The sequence below is a fragment of the Macaca mulatta genome, chromosome 2 (assembly GCF_049350105.2).
Source record: "Macaca mulatta isolate MMU2019108-1 chromosome 2, T2T-MMU8v2.0, whole genome shotgun sequence".
Lineage (NCBI taxonomy): Eukaryota > Metazoa > Chordata > Mammalia > Primates > Cercopithecidae > Macaca > Macaca mulatta.
The window spans coordinates 4424891-4442500 of NC_133407.1; the positions used below are offsets into that span (position 1 = coordinate 4424891).

Below are 17610 nucleotides of genomic sequence, written 5' to 3' on the forward strand. Positions count from 1 at the left end.
GGTGTGTGGTTTGTATGTGGTTGTGTGGTTGTGTGGTGTGTGCTGTGTGGTGTGTATGGTTGTGTGATTGTGTGTGTAGTGTACGTGGTTGTGTGGTTGTGTGTGGTTGTGTGGTTGTGTGGTGTGTGTTGTGTGTGTGATGCATGGTTGTGTGTGGTTGTGTGTGTGATGTGTGGTGTGTGTGGTTGTGTTGTGTGGTTTTGTGGTTGTGTGTGTGGTTGTGTGGTTGTGTATGGTGTGTGGTTATGTGTGGTGTGTGGTTATGTGTGGTGTGTGGTTATGTGTGGTTGTGTGTGTGGTGTTTGTGGTTGTGTGTGGTTTGTGTGTGGTTGTGTGTGTGATTGTGGTTGTGTGTTGTGTGTGTGGTTGTGTGTGTGGATGTGTGGTTGTGTGTGGTGTGTGGTTGTGTGTGGTGTGTGGTTATGTGTGGTTATGTGTGGTTTGTGTGGTATGTGTAGGTGTGTGTGGTGTTTGTGGTTGTGTATGGTGTGTGGTTATGTGTGGTGTGTGGTTATGTGTGGTTGTGTGTGGTTGTGTGTGGTGTTTGTGGTTGTGTGTTGTGTGTGGTTGTGTGTGTGTGGTTGTGTGTGATTGTGTGTGGTTGTGTGTTGTGTGTGTGGTTGTGTGTGTGGATGTGTGGTTGTGTGTGGTGTGTGGTTGTGTGTGGTGTGTGGTTATGTGTGGTTATGTGTGGTTTGTGTGGTATGTGTAGGTGTGTGTGGTGTTTGTGGTTGTGTGTTGTGTATGGTTGTGTGTGTGTGGTTGTGTGTGTGTGGTTGTGTGTGGTTGTGTGTTGTGTGTGTGGTTGTGTGTGTGGATGTGTAAGTGCAGCGTCTTCTCCAGCTCTCTTTAGGGCAAGGCTCCTCCTCTGCTCCGACCTTTTCCTTTAACCACCTGCGCTGATGATGTTATCATCAGAGTCATTCGGTTTGTTCCACAAACGTTTTCTGGTGTTTAGGTCAGGCTCCCCGGAGGCAGTTGTTGGGATGAGGGCCCAGACGCAGGTGATTTATTGAAAGGAGATGACCCCAGGAGGAACTGGTAAGGGAGCCGGGAGTGCGCAGCCCAGGTGTGCTGGGGGAAGCCTAGCTGGTGTGGTTTCCCTGGAAGAATCAGCCCTAGCCAGATCCCGCAGGTAAGTTCTGCAGTATAAATTATTTCTGAGTTTGCCCCAACTCAGGCAAGGGAGCTGGGCGTTTAGACCCCTCCCCAGTTAGCCACAGCTAAAGGCTGCTCCCCACTTCCCTGCAATGGCCCGAGGACAGGGCCCCAAAGCAAGTCACAGGCGCCTGGGTTAGCCATGGAAGCCCCCCGGGGCCGGGGAAGGGCCGGGCGCAGGAAGGGGTCTGGTGGGGGCTTGCAGGAGCACCACCAGGGTCCACCACAGGTCCCCTCTGTGTGGCCCTGCACTGGGGTGCGGCTTCCCAGTGTGTGCCCTCTGTCCCCTCAGGGAAGGACTGGATTTGGTTACTTCTGCCCCAGATGCACCGTCCTCTGGACGAGTGGGCCCCCCATCTGACCCTGTGACCTTCGGAAGTCACTGCCTCTTTGGAGTTCAGTTCCCCATACGTGAGGGGGTTTGACTCTGGAAGACCCCTGCCTCCTGCCACCCTGTGGCCACAGAAGCTTCACTTGATGGGGTGGGGTACTGATAAAGAGCGCAATGCTTAGTGACCATTTGGTGAGCCTTTAGATAGTTTGTATCCAGAGAGATGTGATGAAAATCCTATTAGAAGGCTGATGAGATCATGGAATTCTCTCATTAGTTGGTAGAGTGGGAGCACGTGAGCATTTTACCGAAATTCAATCCCAAGAGTTCAGGAGAGCTTGTGAGTGAGGAAGTGTGTGTGTGCATGTGAATATGTGTGGTGTGGAAGTATGTGTGTGGTGTGGTGTGTGAGTGTGCGTGTGGTGTGTGTGTGGTGTGTGTATGTGTGTGGTGTGTGTGTGCTGTGTGTGGGGTGTGTGTGGTGTGTATGTGGTGTACGTGTGTGGTGTGTGTATGGGGTGTGTGTGGTGTGTGTGTAGTGTGTGTGGTGTGTGTGGGGTGTGGGGTGTGTTGTGTATGTGGTGTATGTGTGTGGTGTGTGTATGTGGTGTATGTGATGTGTAGTGTGTATGTGGTGTGTGTGTGTGTAGTCTGTGTGTAGGGTGTGTGGGTGTATGGTGTGTGTGGTGTGTATGTGGGGTGTGTGTAGTATATGTGGTGTGTCGGGGGTGTGGGTGTGTACCTGTGTGGTGTGTGGTGTGTGTATATGGCATGTGGTGTGTGTGTGGTGTGTGTATGTGGTGTGTGTGGCGTGTATGTGTCTGGTGTGTGTAGTGTGTATGTGGTGTGTGTTTGTGGTCTGTGTGTCGGGTGTGTGTGTGGTGTGTGTGTAGTGTGCCTGTGTATGTGGTGTGTGTGTGGTGTGTGTGTATGTGGTGTGTGGGTGTGGGTGTCTGGTGTGTGTAGTGTGTGTGTGTATGTGATGTGTGTGTGTATGTGATGTGTGTGTATGGTGTGTCTGTGGTGTATGTGGCGTGTGGTGTATGTGTAGTGTGCGCGTATGTGGTGTGTGGGTGGTGTGTATGTGGTGTGTGTGTATGGTGTGTGTGTAGTGTGTGTATGTGGTGTGCGTGTGTGGTCTGTGTGTGTGGTGTGTGTGGTGTGTGTGTGTGGTCTGTGTGATGTGCGTGTGTGGTCTGTGCGTCGGGTGTGTGAGCGTATGGTGTGTGTGTGTGATATGCGTATGTGGTGTGTGTGTGTGTGATCTGTGTCGGGTGTGTGGGCGTGTGGTGTGTGTATGTGGTGTATGTGGTGTGTGTGGTGTATGTGGTGTGTGTATGTGGTGTGTGCGTGTCTGGTGTGTGTGTAGGGTGTGTGTGTAGGGTGTGTGTGTATGTGGTGTGCGTGTGTGGTCTGTGTGTGGTGTGTGTGTGTGGTGTCTGTGGTCTGTGTGTGTGGTGTGTGTATGTGGTCTGTGTGGTCTGTGCGTCGGGTGTGTGGGCGTATGGTGTGTGTGTGTGGTGTGTGTGTAGGGTGTGTGTGGTCTGTGTGTGTGGTGTGTGTATGTGGTCTGTGTGATCTGTGTGTCGGGTGTGTGGGCGTATGGTGTGTGTGTGTGGTGTGTGTATGTGGCGTGTGGGTGTATGTGTGGTGTGTGTATGTGGTCTGTGTGATCTGTGTGTCGGGTGTGTGGGCGTATGGTGTGTGTGTGTGGTGTGTGTGGTGTGTATATGTGGTCTGTGTGATCTGTGCGTCGGGCGTGTGGGCGTATGGTGTGTGTGTGTGGTGTGTGTAGGGTGTGTGTATGGTGTGTGTGGTCTGTGTGTGGTGTGTGTATGTGGTCTGTGTGATCTGTGTGTCGGGTGTGTGGGCGTATGGTGTGTGTGTGTGTGGTGTGTGTATGTGGTGTGTGGGTGTATGTGTGGTGGTCTGTGATTTTGGGTGGATGTTTTAGGGTCGTGGGAGTTAAAGCCTCAGAACCAAGGGTGTGGACAGAAGGTCCCTGCCGCTGAGGGCGGGACAAAAGGAGTGTAAGCAGAAGAGCTGCCTTATATGTCGGCTTTTGCCCACTCACATTGCAAAGAACACAAGACCAGCCTGGGCACAGGGTGAGTCGCTGCTGTATGGCGGAGGGCAGCAGTTGCTGTGTGGCATCGTTTCTGGTATGGAATCCACCATGACCGGATCAACAACGGGGATGGAGCTCGGCTTTCTGGAGCCGTCTTGGTCTTGAAAGGGGTGGGGTTTTGAGGTTTTGAGTGATGTGAGTTGTTTTCAGCCTCTCTCCAGCATCCAGAGAGGACATTGGCAGGACACCGGGACCTTGTGAGGCAGCGTGCTCCTGGCTGACCCACTCCATGCCTGGGAAGGGACACTGCGCCCCAAAGAACGCTTGGGACCTAGGTCGGGTCACCACCGAAGCCTGAACGCCAAGCAGTCGTTAGGCGAGGGGGGTCGTTTGGGGGAGGCCCGGGTGGCCTGCTGCAGCTTCGCCGCTGTTATTTATGGCCTCGCTGAGGCGTCAGTGACTGGGTTGACAGCTCGCTGTAAGCTGACCTGGCTGGCGCACTGCCTGCAGCCTTCTGCCTGCCCATCCCTCGGCGTGAGGACTGTCAGCTTCGGAGACAGTGACCAGACGCAGGAGGTGTGGAAGGACAGGTTCCAGAATCCTCACCCCGAGACCTCTTTATCCGGAGAGAGGCGTGTGTGCGTGTGTGGACACATGCGTGTACCCCCTCCTATTTATATAAGCAGACATTTGTGACAGAGACACAGCACAGTTAACTTGATTCTGACTTTTGGTACGGGGGAAGTGAACACAAATAATCCCAAATAATAAGTAATTCCGAAGTAGTTCTTGGGGGATGTAATTGGCTCAGGAAATGGACATTGAAGGGATTTTGTTTTTGTCTTTGTGTTTGTTTTTGCTCTGTGTGTGTGTGTGTGTGTGTGTGTGTGTGTTTCTTTTTTATTCTTTTTTGAGGTGGAATCTCACTCTGTCACCAGGCTGGAGTGTAGTGGTGCGATCTCGGCTCACTGTAACCTCCGCCTCCCGGATTCAAGTGATTCTCCTGCCTCAGCTCCCGAGTAGCTGGGACTACAGACACGCGCCACCCCACGCCCGGCTAATTTTTGTATTTTTAGTAGAGATGGGGTTTCACCATGTTGGCCAGGATGGTCTCAATCTGTTGACCTCGTGATCTGCCTGCCTTGGCCTCCCAAAGTGCTGGGATTACAGGCGTGAGCCACTGCGCCCAGCCGTGTGTGTGGTTCTTCAGGCAACAGAAGCACCAGTCTCACCCTCTTTCATTTACCTGAGTGTTCGTGTGCTGTGCTTACCTCACCCTGTGGGTTCAGGGACCCAGACATGTCCTGGGTGCTCGGGGCTAAGCTGAGCTGGTCAAATGTCTGTGGATGCTTCGGTCCACCCATGCGGACTGAACACGCTGTGGGACCCACCCCCGGGGATCGTAGCAGCCCCACTGTCAGTGGCCAGGGGGAGTGAGGGTCAGTGGGGTGGGACCGGAAGTCCAGGCCACAGGCTGGGAGCCGTTGCTTCCTTTTATAGCCCGGGCTTTGTCCTCACTGCCTGGTCTGCCTCAGTGGATGGTGTGGCGATCAAGTGCAATGAGGCAGGGGAGTGCTGTGAAGGCCTTGAGGGCCCCTGGTGAGGTCTGGAGGGGTGTGAAATCCCTCTGCCTCGAGGGCCTTCCCGGAGGCAGTGCAGGCCCAGGAGGTGGGGGCAGCAGTGCAGATTCGGGGTCTGGGGGCTTTGGGCAGGCAACTCCCTGCAGGGTCGATCTGGGGGCCCTGCAGAGTCCCAGGAGGGTGGAAGTGGGAGGTGGAGGAAGTGGTGCCCCACAGGATGACAGCTGCCTGTTGGTTTGAGGAAGCTCTGGGGTCAGTTTCAGAGGTAGAAATGAGTACGACTCGGTGGTTTTGTGAGGTCATCGCAGCTGAAGGGGCATCACGCTGCTGTGCCCCGCACTCCCTTTCGTTGGCTTACTCCACTGACAAGCTTCTGTAAGCCCCGCGGGGGACCCCGGCCTCATGCGACCAGTTCATAAACTTCAAAGGTTTAGACGAGCACATTCTCACCAATACATCATGCATTTTAAAAATATGTATATATATCTTGGCCAGGTGCGGTGGCTCACGCCTGTAATCCCAGCACTTTGGGAGGCCGAGACAGGTGGATCACGAGGTCAGGAGATCAAGACCATCCTGGCTAACATGGTGAAACCCTGTCTCTACTAAAAATACAAAAAAATTAGCCAGGCGTGGTGCCACGTGCCTGTAGTTCCAGCTAGTCGGGAGGCTGAGGCAGGAGAATCGTTTGAACCCGGGATGCAGAGGTTGCAGTGAGCACTCCAGCCTGAGCAACAGAGTGAGACTCCATCTCAAAAAAAAAAAAAAAAAAAAAGTGATTCCTCAAGGATCTAGAACTAGAAATAAAGCAATAAAGAAAAAAAACCAAAAAACAAAACAAAACAAAAAAAAACCCCAAAACACCAAAAAACAACACCAAAAAACATATATCTTGTATTAATGCTGTGGCTCAAATATTTCTATCACCTGAGAGCCTCCCTCTTATTTTTTGGGTTTCATGAGATAAACCTTCGTTGAGTGCTCTTCGAGGGCCCGTGTGCCTGTCCCAGGGTTGTGCAGACGGCAGCCCCTGCCCCAGGTGCTCGCTGTGCGGTCAGAGAGGCAGAGCTGTCAGCAGCAGGAGCAGCCCGGGAGGAAATGCTGTGATGGAGAGAAGCACGGGGTCCTTGACTCCCGAGGGAGACTTTTGTCACCCGCTGCACACAAAATCACCCTAAACCAGAAAGCCGTAACACAACAGGATCGTTTATTCTCTCAGGTTGCTGTGGATCTGGATGCAGAGGGCACAGTGGGGGCAGTGTGTCTCCGAGCCATCACATACAGCCACAACCCCAAGACTCGAGGCCGGCCACTGGAATGACTTCAAGGGCGCCTGCCCACTCTCACGCCTGGTCAATGCTGGGGTCGGCTACGTGGTTTCTTCCGGTGGCCTGGGCTTCCTCGTAGCATGGAGGCTGGGTTCCAGGCCGGGAAAGGAGGAGGCCTAGGGTCAGGGGAATGCACACCCCACCTCTCTGTGGGAGAAAAGTTGCACCATGGGGGTGGGATATGGGAGCATAGGCAAGGGACCCTCTTGGGAAAATACAACCCACTGTGCCCATCTAGGAGACGGGCGAGGCAGTCAGGGAAGGCTTTCTGGAGGAGGTGATGGATGCTAGGACTGAATCTGAAAGACTGGAGAAAGTAAGATGTGTGGGAATGGGGAAGGAGATTCCAGGTGGAGGGGTGGCGTCAACTGCAGGCCTGGGTGTTGAGGAAGCACAGAGTTTGGGCGACTACAAGAGGTTCCCTGATGTGGAGGAGACGGGGTGGTGACGACGAGGAAATCGAAGCCCAGAGCGCATCATTCACTTGCTCAAAGTCACCCAGCTTTGCCGTCAGAACTGGGGTGATGCTGTGGGTGTGACAGCGTCTCCAGGCCAGCTCTGTTTCCCCCACACTATCCTCTCCCCTCCCTGAGGCCTGGCACATCACTGAGCCATCTGATACCACCTTGCCATGCCCCACCCAGGAGGCTCAGCTCCGGGACATGACTCAGGCATTAATCAGCTTTTGCCTGGGTTGAGAAAACAGGAGACAGAGAGCTACGATCATGCCTGCCACATCTACCTCTCCAGCCATCCTGCTCTGTATGCTGCTGCAAACCAGACATTCCTTCCTGGAGGGACCTCTCGCTTCTCATCTTCAAATCAGGATGCACAGTCTCCTCTCCGCAGCTGCTTCCTCTGGTGTCCCTGTGCTCACGTCGGCCCGCTGCTCCCACACACATGTCCATTCTTCTCGGGTGGGCTTCTATCTCAGGTTACATTCCCCAGGTCCCTTGCTCCAAGTAGGTTTGGCCAATAGCAGGTGATGAGAGGGTAGGCGGAGGGGAGACGCCAGAGCATTTCTTCCCCCTGGGTCTCTGCTGTAGGAAGCATCTCTAGCAGGGCTTGTGTCTCCCCGGAGCCAGTTCCCACTGCGCAGGTCTGCTCTGGCTTCCGCTGGGTGTGCAGCTCCTGGTCTCCGGGCTCCACCTGCTTCCCTTTTCTGTCCCTTTTGCTCCAGATGGTGCGGCACCGTCCTCCCATTGCTCACCTCGGGGCTGCTCACCATCTCGTTTGCCTTCTCAGTTTTTATACCACCACTGCAACCAGTCCCCTGGATTACACTCTCTCTGCTGGAAATACCAGCGTGGCTTGTGCTGGGCTGGGCCCCTGGCTGATACGTTTCCTTCCAGGAGGATAGCACCGGGTCAGAGTGTTCAGAGTGGTTGACTTCCCTCCCTCTACCCAATTAGTCACTGAGTCAGAAGACTGAGCCTCGGGAATGTCTCTGGGCCCATCCCACCTCTCCTCCCTGGCAGCGGCCTCGGGCGAGTCCTGCCCTGGCCAACCCCAGCAGCCTCCCACCAGGGCCAGCCCAGCAGCCTACCCTCCCACGGCTGCTCAAGCCCACCAGGCCATGCTTCCGACGAGGCTCTGTAACTTTGCAAATCAAGCATGCACTGTAGGGTCAGCCTTTCCACTCCGCTCCCAAGCTCCCTTCCAGCCCTGTGCCGTCCTCCCGCTGTACACCCCACACCCCATCATCAGGCTACCGGTCACTTCCCGAACACACCCTGCACGCTGGTCTGCCTTCTGTCTGCTTTCCCTTGTCAGTTTTTATACCACCTATACCTATGCAGCCAGTCCCCTGGATTAAACTCCCTGTGTCTGCAATACTAGTGGGGTTCCTGTTGGGTTGGGCCCCTGGCTGATACACTTCCTTCTAGGAGGATGGCACCAGGTCCTCTGCCCGCTCATTCATGCTGTTCCCTCTGCCTGAGCTGCCTTTTTTTTTTTTTTTTTTTTGAGATAGAGTCTCACTCTGTTGCCTGGGCTGGAGTGCAGTGGCTTGATCTCAGCTCCCTGCAACCTCTGCGTCCCAGGTTAAAGCAATTCTCTTGCCTCAGCCTCTGAGTAACTGGGATTACAGGTGCCCACCACCATGCTCAACTAATTTTTGTATTTTTAGTAGAGATGGGGTTTCACCCTGTTGGCACGGCTGGTTTCAAACTCCTGACCTCAAGTGATCCGCCAGCCTCAGCCTCCCAAGGTGCTGGGATTACAGGTGTGAGCCACCATGCCCGGCTGGCCCTCTCTTTCTTCCTAGTAAAAAGTCTATTGATTCTTTTGATTCTTTCAGACCTACAGCAATTGCTGCATCCTCTAGATGAAACATATCACTACCCATTCTGCCTTCCTTGGCCCTCCGTCCCTGCCTCTGTGAGGGCCCTTCCCACAGGTGACATAATGTCTCCAGGACTGGGACCCTGTCTCAGTCCTCGTGTACCCAGATTCCTAGCGCCGAGGCCAGCCCTCACACAGGAACTCAGGAAATGTTGACTGGAGTGGAAAGTGCTCCTTGAAATCACCTCACCCCCGACCCCAGTCCCTTGGAGATGGGATGTGCTCCCAGGCCCCTTTTCTGTTTGAACAGCCAACCAGAGAATGAGGGGCCTCCCTCGTCCTAACCCCAGGGCTGTGCATTTCTGTGGCATTCTCAATGATCCTGGTTAATGTTTAATTCCAGTTTCTTTGTTTTCTGTAAAGTTGATAACAGTGCGGTGTAGCAGAGGATGGAAAAGAGCAAGACCCACAAGAGGAAAACAAATACCCACCCCACTTTTACTTAATAATTAAAAGTCATTTCCCAGAGCTCTTGGGGAATGAATGGAAATGAATTCAGAATGTTAAAATCCAGCCCTGCAAAATGATATAACCATATAAAGAGCATTTGTGATACTTCCATCACAGACCCCCAGGGCTCGGTTTTGCACACCAGCCACATGCTGGCCTCTACAAACATTCAGTCTTCCTGAAACTGCCATCAGTGTCTGATTCCTGCATCACAACACAGATGGCTTTCTGTGGGATCCTGGATAAAGCCGGAGCTCATCAACCTTAACTTCAACGCCCTCCCTCCTGGCCCTTTTCAACCTTTTCAACCTTGGCTGTCTCCGTGGGAACCCTCTTTTCCAGCCAGACATCCTGTTTACAGATCTCAGATGGGCCATGAGGTGGGTCTCACTCCTGCCCTCTTTGAGGACAGGATAGAGGAGTGGTTAGGAGTTGAGGTCCAAATTCAGACAGGCCAGGGTTCATGTCCAAGCTCCATCACATCCGGGCTGGGATAGCCACACCACCTCCAGGAAGCCTGCTGTGGTTTTCCTGACCCATGGCCATGCATTTATCCAGTGTCTGCCTGCTCCGAGTGTCATCACTGCCTCCGTGGCATTGAAATCTCGTCAGTCTTGTGATATCCATGTCTCTGTCCCTTATTCATGTGTTTGTCTAGTTTCTGCACCTGGACTCTAAATGCTGTGCCCACAACAGGCTACTATGGGTCTCTATGTGTCCCAGACTGTCCGCATGAATAATGGCTGATATAGCTTGGATTTTTGTCCTCTCCAAATCTCATGTTGCAATGTGATTCCCAATGTTGGGGGTGGGGCCTACTGGGAGGTGAGTGGATCACGGGGGAAGATCCCTTAAGAGTAGGTTAACACCATCCTCTTGGTGATAAGTGAGTTCTTGCTCAGTTAGTTCATGTGAGATCTCGTTGTTTAAGCATCTGGGACCTCCTCTTTCTCTCTCTCTTGCTCCCACTCTCACCATGTGATATGCCTGCTCCCCTTTCTTCTTCCACCATGAGTGGAAGCTTCCTGAGGTCTTTACCAGAACCAGATGCGGGCACCATGTTTCTTTTACAGCCTGCAGAATTGTGAGCCAATTAAACCTCTTTTCTTTATAAATTTCCTAGTCTCGGGTATTTTTAATAGCAATGCACAAACAGACTAACAGAGAAAATTGGTATAGTGAATAGTGTGTTGCTATAAAGATACCTAAAGATGTGGAATGAGTAATGGGCAGAGGGTGGAAGAGACTGGAGGGCTCAGAAGAAGACAGGAAAATGAGGAAAGTTTGGAACTTCTTAGAGACTGGTACAGTGGTTGTGACAAAAATGCTGATAGAGATACGGGCAGTGAAGTCCAGGCTGACAAAGTCTCAGATGGAAATGAGAAAGTTATTAGGAGCTGAAGCAAAGATCACCTGTGTTACTCCCCAGCAAAGAGCCTGGATGCATTGTGTTCATGTCCTAGGGGTTTGTGGAAGGTTCAACTTCTTCTGTGGCAGCTGGCAGAAGAGATTTCTAAGTATCGAGAAGTGACATGGCTGCTTCTAACAGCCTATGATCAGATATGGGTGCAAAGAAATGACTTAAAGTTGGAACTTATACATAAAAGGAAGCAGAGCATAAAAGTTCATAGCCTAGCCATGCAGCAGGGAAAGAAAAAGCATTTTCAGGAGAGGAATCCAAGCAGCCTGTGTAGCAACCATTTGCTCTAGAGACATTAGCATGACTAAAAGGGAGCCAAATGCTAATATCCAATACAACGGGGAAAAGTTCTCAAAGGCATTTCAGAGGTCTTGGAGATAGCTCTTCCCATCTCAAGCTCAGGGGCCTAGGAGGAAAGAATGGGTTCGGGGCCAGGTCTGGGGCACTGTTGTCCTGTTCAGCCTCAGGACACTGCTTCCCACATCCCTGCTGGCTCAAAGGACCCCAGGCCCGGGTACAGCTCCAGCAGCTGCTTTGGAGAACACAAGCTGCCGTAAGTCTTGGCAGTTTCCACTTGGTGTTAAGCCTGCAGGCACACAGAATGTAAGTGAAGGAGGCTTGGCAACTTCCACCTAAATTTCAGAGGATGTACCAGCAAGCCTAAGGGGGTTGCCCAGGCAGAAGCCTGCTGCAGGGGTGGAGCCCCCACCAGAGAACCTCTACTAGGGCAGTGTGGAGGGGAAATTGGGGTTGGACCCCCACACAGGCCCCGCACCAGGACACTGCCTAATGGAGCTGTGGGAAGGTGGCTGATGTCCTCCAGACCCTAGAATGATGGAGCCACTGACAGCTTGCATACTGAGCATGGAAAAGCCACAGGCACTCAACACCAGCCCATGAGAACAGCCATAGGGCTACGCCCAGAAAAGCCACAGGGGCAGTGTTGCTCAAGGCCTTGGGGGCCCATCCCTTGAACCAGTGCACCCAGGATGCAGGACATGGGATCAAGGATCATTTTAGAGCTTTAAGGTTTAATGACTGCCCCACTGGGTTTCAGACTTGCATGGGTCCTGTGGCCTTTTCCTTTGGGTTAATTTCTCCCTTTTAGAATGGGAATGTTTACCCAATGCCTGTACCACCATTGTATCTTGGAAGTAATTAATTTGGTTTGATTTTACAGGCATATAGGTAGAAGGAGCATGCCTCGAGTCTCAGATGAGACTTGGACTTTTGGATTAATTCTGGAACAAGTTAAGACTTGGGGGACTATTGCAAAGGCATGATTGTATTTTGAAATGTGAGAAAGACATGATATTGGGGGCCTGAGCGGGGGATAACGTGGTTTGGATATTTGTCCCCTTCAATGATCATGTTGAAAGGTGATTCCCATTGTTGGGGTGGGGCCTGGTAGGAGGTGAGTGGATCATGGCGGAAGGCCCTTCATGAATGGTTAAGCACCACCCCTTGGTGATAAGTGAGTTCTTGCTCAGTTAGTTCATGTGAGATCTGGTTGTTTAAAAGAGTCTGGGACCTCCCCCAACCCCTTGCTCCTACTCTTGCCATGTGGTGTGCTTGCTCCCCTTTTGCCTTCCACCTTTCACCATGAGTGGAAGCTTCCCAAGGTTCTTACCAGAACCAAATGCTGATGCCATGCCTCTTGAACAGTCTGCAGAATTGTGAGCCAATTAAACCTTTTTTCTTTATAAATTACCAGCCTCGGGCATTTCTTTATAGCAATGCACAAATACACTAACACAATGGCCATAGAAAGAGCTTACCATTGGCTTATTTAACTTATCCACGAGGGCAGCACAGCTTGGGGTCCACACACATGCCCAACTTCATTGGCCATTCAACTCCAGTCAAATAACAGGACGAAAAGACAGAAACCCACCATAAGCTGTGACTGGAGGTGGCCACATCCAGCCCACTGTTGGGACAGAAGGCTTAGTGTGTACAGATTTGCCTCTGGTGTCCCTAAGATAGGCCTCTGACCTGGCTCTTTTCCCTGAGCATTCAGAATAATCATGAATAAGATGGGAGTATGAATCTCAGCATGGAGGCCCAGTGACTGACACCTAGCTTTCAAACCTAACCATCTTGCATAGGTTTCCTTGTACCATGTTCTCTGGTGCGATGTCCAGTGTCTCTGCTCACTGCTTCGGTGCCCTCCCAAGCAGCCAGGATGGAGCCCGGGCCTCCACAGGCCCCTGGAGTGCCGCCTGACAGGTGGATCAAGAGCAGAACTCACAGTCCTGCCTCCTGGGCAGGAAGGGGGGTGTGTATGAGCGTATGAGCTTTGAGGTTGACAACCGAGGATGACAGGCCACCCTAGAACCCAGGGACCTTCGGCAAGTTCATCCCCTTCTCTGGGCCTCAGTTTCCCTCATCTGTCCTGCAAAAGAATTGGATCAGATAATCTGGGACATTCTGTCCAGCTCTCTGATCCAGAGATTTGGGGCTGGGTGGGGGATGTGAAGTGGTCTTCCAAGCTGTCAACATAGCCTGATTGTGTAGGCCTGCACCAATGGTGTTTAGAGCAGTACTTTCAAACCTTAATGTCAGGCGAATCACCTGTATCTAGAGAAAATGAAGATTCTAGGAGAGAGTAGAATAGTGGTTACCAGAGGCTGGGGGGCAGGGGTGGATGGGGAAAGATTGGTCAACAAGTACAGAGTTGCAGTGAGGAGGAAGTTTTTGTGTTCTATGACACAGCAAGGAGACTGTGGTTAACAATACTGTATTGTACATTGCCAAGTAGGTAGAAAAGATTTACAATTTCTTTAGCAAAGAAATGATAAATGTATGAGATGATGGATAGGCTAAATACCTTGATTGGATTTTTACACAATGCATACATGTATCAAAACATCACATTGTACCCCAGAAATATGTACAATTATGGGCCAATAAAAAGCAAAGTAAAATATGTAGATTTTCACTCAATGGTTCTGAGGAGGTGTCTGTAAACCTGCATTTCTAACAAGCTCCCTGCTGATCCCGTGGTGCCGGCTGAGTAGGTGCCTTGATTAGGAGTGTTTGGCACTAGGTCTCCAGGTGTGATCCGGGGACGGCAGCATCAGCATCACCTGGGAACTTGTAAGAGGGACTAGGGCCCAGCTACAAAAGTATTGGGTCAGAAACTCTGGGGTGGCGCCCAGCAATATGTAATTTAACAAGCCCTCCAGGCGACTCCCATGACCCTCAATTCTGAGAACCACTGCTTTAAGAGAACTGCTTCTACACTGGGTGGTGCATAGGAAGCACCGGGAGAGAGTTTTAAAAAATACTGGGGCCCGGGGCCCGCTTCCCGGGGTTCAAATGTAATCGGAATAGGTGCCTCCCGGGCATTGGGATTTTTAAAAGCTCCCCAAGTGATTCTAATGTGAAGTCAATGAGCCTTAGGGCGGACAGAAGATGAGGGCTGCGGGGCTCCCAGGCCGCGAGCCTGCGATTCTTCTGACAGCGCTTTCCGGACATCGGCCACTAGGGCGCGCTGTGGCGCCGCTGGGAGGCCGGTTGCGGCTGGAGGAACTCCGGGCTGGGAGGCGGCGCACCCGGGGCCGGAGCCTCCGGGAGCGGCTTCTGGCCCAGGCCTTCCCGCCCCCGTGCCTCTGCACCTAATTAATGCTGGCCGCGGCCTCGCGGCGCTTGACGTCAGTGATGTGCTCCGTGCTGGGGAGACGCGGCCTTTGCAGCCGCTCGGCACAGGTTGCTTCACCCTGGTCAGCCCTGCTGCCCGCCCCCTCCAGGCAGGACGCCGGGCTCACCTCTGGGACCGAGCCCTTGCTTATGCTGCTCTGATGACACTCACGGGGGAGTTGCTCCCCATTTCCACCCGGCCGGACACCCGTTTTCTTTTCCATCTTCCCTGGCTGTTCCCTGCCCCTCCCCTGCCTTTTCAAAACCCGGAGGGTCCCGGAAAATCCCACAGGCCTGGGGATTTGCCAAGTCAGCTGCAAGAACCACCTCTCATCTTTCCCTTTCTGGGTCTGTCCTCTGCTCAGTTCCTTTCCTGTTCCTGCTCCTCCTTTTTCTCTCATCTGAGCTGCGTGGATCAGATACTTCCCACTTACGTGTTCTCATGCACAGAGGTGGAAGACGGATGATAAAGGGCGGATTGCCTTCTTTACCAGCACAGATAGGACTGCGTTTGTAAGGAGCATTTTGTATGTTGGGGGTGAGGAGGTTGCTGATGAAACTTTAGTGTTCTCTCCCCTACAGCCACATTACTCCCTTTAAGCAGCGATGGGAGTTGGTTCTGGAGAAGAGAACTCAGCCGAGTAGAGCAATGCTATCTTGTCTAGCTGCCCCAGCTGGTTGGAAGGTTCTTGCATGGCTGGAGGAGTTTCCCAACCAGGACGCCAGAACTGTCTTGTCTTGTCTTGTCTTTTTTTTTTTTTTTTTTTTTTTTTGAGACAGGGTCTTGCTCTGTCACCCAGGCTGGAAGTGCAGTGGCGTGACCACAGCTCACTGCAACCCTGACCTCCCAGGCTCAAGTGATTGTCCCACCTCAGCCTCCTGAGAGGCTGGAATTACAGGCACGCGCCACCACCCCCAGTTAATTTTTTTTTTGTTTTTTTGTAGAGACGGAGTCCCACTGTGTTACCCAGGCTGGTCTCAAGGAATCCTCCTGCCTTGGCTCCCAAAATGCTGGGATTACAAGCGTGAACCACCGTGCCTGGCCCCGAGCTGTCTTTATCACAAATGTTCCTCGCCATATTTCATCCCTGCCCATCCCTTTATCCCCATCCCCAAACCCCCAATCTGATATTTGTGTGAGATTTCATTTGGAGGAATGCCATGTACATAAAAGAAGCGTGAACACCCCTGGTTTGGATGATGCCTGATGGCCTCCCTGGCTTTGCCAGCCCATAATTCTAAGCGGGGAAGAGGAGATGATGCTGGGGAATAGAGGGAGGCTTCCCTTCTGGTTCCTGCCTGGAGCCCCGACTGCAAGGGTTGCTCCTGGCTTCCCCCATTTGAACCCCACCCCTGGCTGGCCAGTGACGGCAGCATTCCCTACAGCCCCAGGGAGGGAGAGGCTGCCCGCGGTCGGACAGGGACACAGACTGTCAGCACAGGGCAGATGGCACAGAGCCAGCCCAGCCAGGTGGGGAAACTGAGGCCCAGAGAGGGGAAGGGACTTGCTCAAGGTCACACAACCAGTCCCTGGCAGATCCCTTTCCAAGCGAATTCCTCCGAAGCTCCTGCTGGGCTCCTGCTGGGGTCTCGAGTGGGATACTCCTGGGCAGCCCTGTGGGAGTGGCGGCTGGGTTCCACCGGGAGCGGGGTTACTTTGAAGAACACAGTCTCTCCTTGAATCCAGATGAGGGACCCCTCCTGCATGGCAGATATGGTTCCAGAGCTCAGCCTGAGCCTGAGGCTGTCACAGCGGGGCAGGGGCTGAGGGTGGAAACTGCCTCTGAAGAGCTCAGAGGCGTTCAGCCTGCCAGGCACAGAGCCCCCACCCAGGACAGAAAGCCAGGACAAAGGTGTGGGACGTCAGGAAGAATCCTGCTCCTTCCAGTGTAGACTCTGAAAGTAAAGGTCCAAGCTTTGAATTGGATCTCAGCTGGGGCTGGGGGCTGGCCAAGAAGATTGGGGCGGCCACACATTTGGGCAAGTTTCCCTACTGCCTCCGCAATGCGCCTGGCCAGGGCCCAACTGGAAATCAGAGACCCATGAAACATCAGCTCAGGGAGCATCAGGAATGCATGTTCGGGCTTCAAGAGGAAGAAACCCCAAGGGGAGGCCGGGAGGGAGACGCGTCCAAGGTCACTGGACAGTGAGTGGCGGAACTGGAGCTTGGACGTGGGCTCTGGACTCTGGATTGTGTGTCACCGCCACTGTCCTGACATCCATGTGGACAGATGCCCTGATCCCCCTCTGCAGGGGCTGTTTTTTCTCTCTTTGGGGTGTGTAATGTGTGTTTGTGTGTGTGTGTAGATATTTTTTATTTTGTCTCTTAACCTCCAAATCCTATCTGCTTCATAAAACTCAGAGAAAAAGTCTACAACCTCAGTTACCCATTCCAGGATCGCTGTCAGGAAATCCTCGTTCCCATCTCACCCACATCCCCCACACTGGAGCTTAAGTCCTTCCAGGTGGGGCTGGCAAGAGTCTGCGGGACTTACTCCAAGGGCCCCCGGGGAAGCGGGCTGGGCTGTTTGGGGAGGAACGCTCAGCCGGCAGTGTGCAGGCCTGGCAGGGCTGCCTCTAAATCCAAATTGCAGTCCCCAAGCACGCGCGCTCGCTCTGCCTGAGATCTCAAATGAGGCTGCTTTGGCGGGAGTACCGATTCTAGCCAGTGATTTATCATCTGTTTACTCAGAAACTGCTTGTTCATTTCTGCTGGTGGGAAGGGAAGGAGGGAGGGAGGGAGGTGAACGTGTGTCCTGTGAGCTGCAGAGGTAGCCGGCAGGGATGACTTATACACTATACACTCCCCCAATGGGTGACCTGCATTCACTCTTCCTCCCCGCCTCTGTCCGCCTGATGAGAAAGAGGGAATGTGCTCCCTCCCACCTGGGAGGCTTCAGATTCATTTTCTGCTCAGACACCATTGCTTGCAAAATTCCACCCAGAAGATAAGGGAGGAGGAGGTATTGCTGCAGCACCCTGCTCTGTGCCTGGTTATATTACTGGATCCTTGTGTTGCAACCCTAAGATATAAGGATTGTCTACATTTCACAGATGAGACAGAACGGATGCTCAGGAGGCTTAAATTGTCTGAAGTCACACAGCAGATGGGTAGAGCTGGGACCCAACCCCCGTCGGGCTGGTGCCAACTTCATGCTCTTGGGGCAGTGTTTCTCCAAGTGTGCATCTTGAGCAACCTGCATTAATTATAGTTACTTCCTCATTCAGTCTCTGTTGTTTTCAACGGGCAGTTACCGATCTAGGCATGGCTCCAGGCTCATGGGATTCAG

The 17610-nt window shown here is 52.8% G+C and overlaps 1 long non-coding RNA gene across 1 annotated transcript; it reads left to right on the top strand.

Annotated features, from left to right (window-relative positions):
* Positions 1–1011: 1011 nt before the first annotated feature.
* LOC144338971 (uncharacterized) lies at positions 1012–15507 on the top strand. Its single transcript, XR_013413482.1, has 2 exons — positions 1012–1135; positions 15266–15507. It is a non-coding gene; the product is annotated as an uncharacterized LOC144338971 (long non-coding RNA).
* Positions 15508–17610: the final 2103 nt, after the last annotated feature.